This window comes from Coregonus clupeaformis, chromosome 20 (assembly GCF_020615455.1).
Source record: "Coregonus clupeaformis isolate EN_2021a chromosome 20, ASM2061545v1, whole genome shotgun sequence".
Classification (NCBI taxonomy): domain Eukaryota; kingdom Metazoa; phylum Chordata; class Actinopteri; order Salmoniformes; family Salmonidae; genus Coregonus; species Coregonus clupeaformis.
The window spans coordinates 18,646,320-18,652,633 of NC_059211.1; positions in this window are offsets into that span (position 1 = coordinate 18,646,320).

Here is a 6,314-nt window from a genome sequence, read left to right on the forward strand (position 1 = left end):
ATGTATGTGTATATATATATATATATATATATATGAGACACACACACACACACACACACACACAGTGGGGAAAAAAAGTATTTAGTCAGCCACCAATTGTGCAAGTTCTCCCACTTAAAAAGATGAGAGAGGCCTGTAATTTTCATCATAGGTACACGTCAACTATGACAGACAAAATGAGAAAAGAAAATCCAGAAAATCACATTGTAGGATTTTTAATGAATTTATTTGCAAATTATGGTGGAAAATAAGTATTTTGTCAATAACAAAAGTTTCTCAATACTTTGTTATATACCCTTTGTTGGCAATGACACAGGTCAAACGTTTTCTGTAAGTCTTCACAAGGTTTTCACACACTGTTGCTGGTATTTTGGCCCATTCCTCCATGCAGATCTCCTCTAGAGCAGTGATGTTTTGGGGCTGTCGCTGGGCAACACGGACTTTCAACTCCCTCCAAAGATTTTCTATGGGGTTGAGATCTGGAGACTGGCAAGGCCACTCCAGGACCTTGAAATGCTTCTTACGAAGCCACTCCTTCGTTGCCCGGGCGGTGTATTTGGGATCATTGTCATGCTGAAAGACCCAGCCACGTTTCATCTTCAATGCCCTTGCTGATGGAAGGAGGTTTTCACTCAAAATCTAATTTTTTTCATTTCACTTCACCAATTTGGACTATTTTGTGTATGTCCATTACATGAACTCCAAATAAAAATCCATTTAAATTACAGGTTGTAATGCAACAAAATAGGAAAAACGCCAAGGGGATGAATACTTTTGCAAGGCACTGTGTGTGTATATATGTATGTGTATGTATATATGTGTGTATGTATATATGCGTTTGGGGTCACTTAGAAATGTCCTTGTTTTTGAAAGAAAAGCAATTTTGTTGTCCATTAATATAACATAAAATTGATCAGAAATACAGTGTAGACATTGTTAATGTTGTAAATGGTTATTGTAGCTGGAAACGGCTGATTTTTTATGGAATATCTACATAGGCATACAGAGGCCCATTATCAGCAACCATCAGTCCTGTGTTACAATGGCATGTTGTGTTTGCTAATCCAAGTTTATCATTTTAAAAGGCTAATTGATCATTAGAAAACCCTTTTGCAATTATGTTAGCACAGCTGAAAACTGTTGTGCTGATTAAAGAAGCAATAAAACTGGCCTTCTTGAGACTAGTTGAGTATCTGGAGCATCAGCAATTGTGGGTTCGATTACAGGCTCAAAATGGCCAGAAACAAATAACTTTCTTCTGAAACTCGTCAGTCTTATCTCAGACTGCCCATCTTAATATTTTATTGTTATTGGCCAGTCTGAGATATGGCTTTTTCTTTGCAACTCTGCCTAGAAGGTCAGCATCCCGGAGTCGCCTCTTCACTGTTGACGTTGAGAATGGTGTTTTGCGGGTACTATTGAATTAAGCTGCTAGTTGAGGACCTGTAAGGCGTCTGTTTCTCAAACTAGACACTAATGTATTTGTCCTCTTGCTCAGTTGTGCACCGTGGCCTCCCACTCCTCTTTCTATTCTGGTTAGAGCCAGTTTACGCTGTTCTGTGAAGGGAGTAGTACACAGCGTTGTACGAGGTCTTCAGTTTCTTGCAATTTCTCGCATGGAATAGCCTTCATTTCTCAGAACAAGAATAGACTGACGAGTTTCAGAAGAAAGTTATTTGTTTCTGGCAATTTTGAGCCTGTAATCGAACCCACAATTGCTGATGCTCCAGATACTCAACTAGTCTCAAGAAGGCCAGTTTTATTGCTTCTTTAATCAGCACAACAGTTTTCAGCTGTGCTAACATAATTGCAAAAGGGTTTTCTAATGATCAATTAGCCTTTTAAAATGATAAACTTGGATTAGCAAACACAACGTGCCATTGGAAGACAGGACGGATGGTTGCTGATAATGGGCCTCTGTACGCCTATGTAGATATGCCATTAAAAAGCAGCTGTTTCCAGCTACAATAGCCATTTACAACATTAACAATGTCTACACTGTATTTCTGATCAAATTTATGTTCTTTTAGTGGACAACAAAATTGCTTTTCTTTCAAAAACAAGGACATTTCTAAGTGACCCCAAACTTTTAAACGGTAGTGTGTGTGTATGTATATCTATCTATGTACAGTGGGGAGAACAAGTATTTGATACACTGCCGATTTTGCAGGTTTTCCTACTTACAAAGCATGTAGAGGTCTGTAATTTTTATCATAGGTACACTTCAACTGTGAGAGACGGAATCTAAAACAAAAATCCAGAAAATCACATTGTATGATTTTTAAGTAATTCATTTGCATTTTATTGCATGACATAAGTATTTGATATATCAGAAAAGCATAACTTAATATTTGGTACAGAAACCTTTGTTTGCAATTACAGAGATCATACGTTTCCTGTAGGTCTTGACCAGGTTTGCACACACTGCAGCAGGGATTTTGGCCCACTCCTCCATACAGCCCTTCTCCAGATCCTTCAGGTTTCGGGGCCTTTCGCGGGGCAATACGGACTTTCAGCTCCCTCCAAAGATTTTCTATTGGGTTCAGGTCTGGAGACTGGCTAGGCCACTCCAGGACCTTGAGATGCTTCTTACGGAGCCACTCCTTAGTTGCCCTGGCTGTGTGTTTCGGGTCGTTGTCATGCTGGAAGACCCAGCCATGACCCATCTTCAATGCTCTTACTGAGGGAAGGAGGTTGTTGGCCAAGATCTCGCGATACATGGCCCCATCCATCCTCCCCTCAATACGGTGCAGTCGTCCTGTCCCCTTTGCAGAAAAGCATCCCCACAGAATGATGTTTCCACCTCCATGCTTCACGGTTGGGATGGTGTTCTTAGGGTTGTACTCATCCTTCTTCTTCCTCCAAACACGGCGAGTGGAGTTTAGACCAAAAAGCTCTATTTTTGTCTCATCAGACCACATGACCTTCTCCCATTCCTCCTCTGGATCATCCAGATGGTCATTGGCAAACTTCAGACGGGCCTGGACATGCGCTGGCTTGAGCAGGGGGACCTTGCGTGCGCTGCAGGATTTTAATCCATGACGGCGTAGTGTGTTACTAATGGTTTTCTTTGAGACTGTGGTCCCAGCTCTCTTCAGGTCATTGACCAGGTCCTGCCGTGTAGTTCTGGGCTGATCCCTCACGTTCCTCATGATCATTGATGCCCCACGAGTTGAGATCTTGCATGGAGCCCCAGACCGAGGGTGATTGACCGTCATCTTGAACTTCTTCCATTTTCTAATAATTGCGCCAACAGTTGTTGCCTTCTCACCAAGCTGCTTGCCTATTGTCCTGTAGCCCATCCCAGCCTTGTGCAGGTCTACCATTTTATCCCTGATGTCCTAACACAGCTCTCTGGTCTTGGCCATTGTGGAGAGGTTGGAGTCTGTTTGATTGAGTGTGTGGACAGGTATCTTTTATACAGGTAACGAGTTCAAATAGGTGCAGTTAATACAGGTAATGAGTGGAGAACAGGAGGGCTTCTTAAAGAAAAACTAACAGGTCTGTGAGAGCCGGAATTCTTATTGGTTGGTAGGTGATCAAATACTTATGTCATGCAAATTAATTACTTAAAAATCATACAATGGGATTTTCTGGATTTTTGTTTTAGATTCCGTCTCTCACAGTTGAAGTGTACCTATGATAAAAATGACAGACCTCTACATGCTTTGTAAGTAGGAAAACCTGAAAAATCTTCAGTGTATCAAATACTTGTTCTCCCCACTGTATATATGTGTATATATGTATGTATATGCATAGTTCTACAAAAAACTTCACTTTATTTGAGCCAAACTGCAATACACAAGTATGATACTTAGTGCCATTCAGATTAATTATCTACAAACAAATGTTTTTGTGTTCATTTTTCTTTGTCAGAACATTTTGTACATCCTGTACATAGGCTATAGCTGAAACAAATTGACTGCATGTCAAAAATGAAAGTGAACCTCAGAAAAAGGCCTTCATTTGCTAAGAAGGTTTGATTTAAATAATGCTCTACAATGTAAAAACAGTGAAACGCCCAGTCAAAAAGGATGCATGTGTCAATCTTTCCTAATAATTCACTTAAACGGTTTACTTTTCAGAGGACTGTGTTACCTCCATTTCTGCATAATGCTCATTGCTGAAATAAGAATGTATTTGTGTAACATTGTCTTGGAATTTGTCTGTTTCACTGAATGACATGAACCAAAAGCATTTTAATTGAGTCCCTTTTCCCACCATCCACTTCTTATTCAGTTGAATTGGCTGTTACTTGCTTTAGCACCTCACTGTGTGTGAGTCAAATTGGCAGTTGTTCCTATAATGCGAACCTGTTGAGAATCCCGTCTTCATAACACATCAGATGCCAAGTGTTCTGTAGTTAAGTAGTAGTTCACTCCAAAGTCTGTCTGAAGATTTCAGACCTCAAAGTTGTCTAATGTTGAGATGAATCTGTTTCAAAATGCGGGCTCATGAGTTTGTGAGACAACTTACGGGAATTTCCTGATCCAGGAAGAGTTATAGCCTAATCAAAAACAATGGCAACAAATCCTCCAACTCTAACCGGCTTCCTTGCAGGTTAACTAAACTTGTATCCTGAACTTGTAAATTCACATCCTTGTCACATTCTCCTACAAGGATGACATCAACATGATGGATGTGGATAAAATCCCAATAGTTTGTGATTATAGCATGTATACTGTATTTAGTTTGATGCACTGATAAACTTTCTGTCATCAAATGACCACCCAAATTACTGGGCTTCAAGTGTAAACTGAAAGCCAAAGATTACAACCATGATGGAATAAGACAGTACGCATCGTTTCCATTCATTTAAGACTGAAGCGTACCCTGAATATCTGGATCTACAGAACATAAGGCCTGGGGATGGACTCATTTTGACATAAGACCACTTTTGAAATATAAAAACTTCTGTTGATTTTGGAGTGAACTGACACTTTAACGATCTGGCAAGAGTAATACGTTTCACTAGCTACTTAAAAATTGCACTTATACAGTTGCGATCAAATATATTGACACCCTTGAACGATTCATTATTTATTCTCAAATAAGCTGAGATTGAAAAAACTGTTTGTGTTCACACGTGTATTTGTTTTAGAACTTAAAATTCTAATTAGTTTGGTTGGAGGCAAGTGATTCTTGTCTACGTTGTAATTTATCTCACCTGTGGTAAGTTGCAACCATTCAACCTGTTTTTAAAAGAGAAAACAGAACATTCTGCTCCATTGTAAAGTGCAAGGGTGCCAATATATTAGACTGCAACTGTACTCTGTATTGGCAGTAAAACTTGACTTGACTGTCAAGAGAGCTTACTGTCAGTTGCATGACATGACTGATGTTATAAGCAGTCCCTATTGTTGATGCTGGTTTATTGCAAATGATTCAACACTATCATGTTGACTTCAGCAGTATAAATATGAACTATGGCTAGCTAGCTAACATAAATTGAAGCATGTGTCATCATGACTGCCAAATGAAGTCTAATCTGATATCAGTTACTGTGACTGCATAAAACATATTTTAAGTGAGGTTTATGACAAACGTGTTTATATTATATGTGTTGTTCTTATTCTGTTGCTTTTGCACTTTATTTGTGGCCAGCTGCCTTGTGAATGTGAACAGTGACTGTTCTGTCAATGCTGACTGTTGTACCCTAGAAAGCATATTCTCTTTTTTTTTAGCCTGTAACAATTTGGAAGCATATTGCTTATTTTGTAATGCAACACCAGAAAGGGCTTATTCCAATGCAGCTTGTTTTCCCATCATGTTAAAAAGGAATAGCACTCAGAATGTATACTTATTTGTCAATAGATGTACTATCCTGCTCTGCATATGCATGGGAAATGGCAATCAAATAACGTGAAGTGGACTCCTGTTTTGACAGTAATTATTGCAATACACTGACTGAAGTGAGCATGAAAGGAATTCAGCCTTGTGGGAATTGGTGAGCAGTATCTTGATTCTCACTAAGCTTACTGTCACTGCCAGAGTACCTGTCACCATAAATTCTCTAAACTAAAGGAACTTTCACTCATGTGAATGAAAGGGATAATTATATTTTCTGTCCCATAATTTAAATGGATTAATATGAATCTAAATAATTTCCTCCTCTAGAACAGTGCAGTTGAAGTTGGGTACCCTAAAATGCCACTTTTGGCAAGTATTCCAGTTCGTAATGTAAAGAAAATCTCTTCTTATAGGAATTCCCTGGTCAGCTTTAAGTGGGTATCACATTATATTTAACCATTGTCCTGTAAATCATGTTCTGAGATGTATAATAATTATTTGTTGCTATGTGAAACTCCTTTATG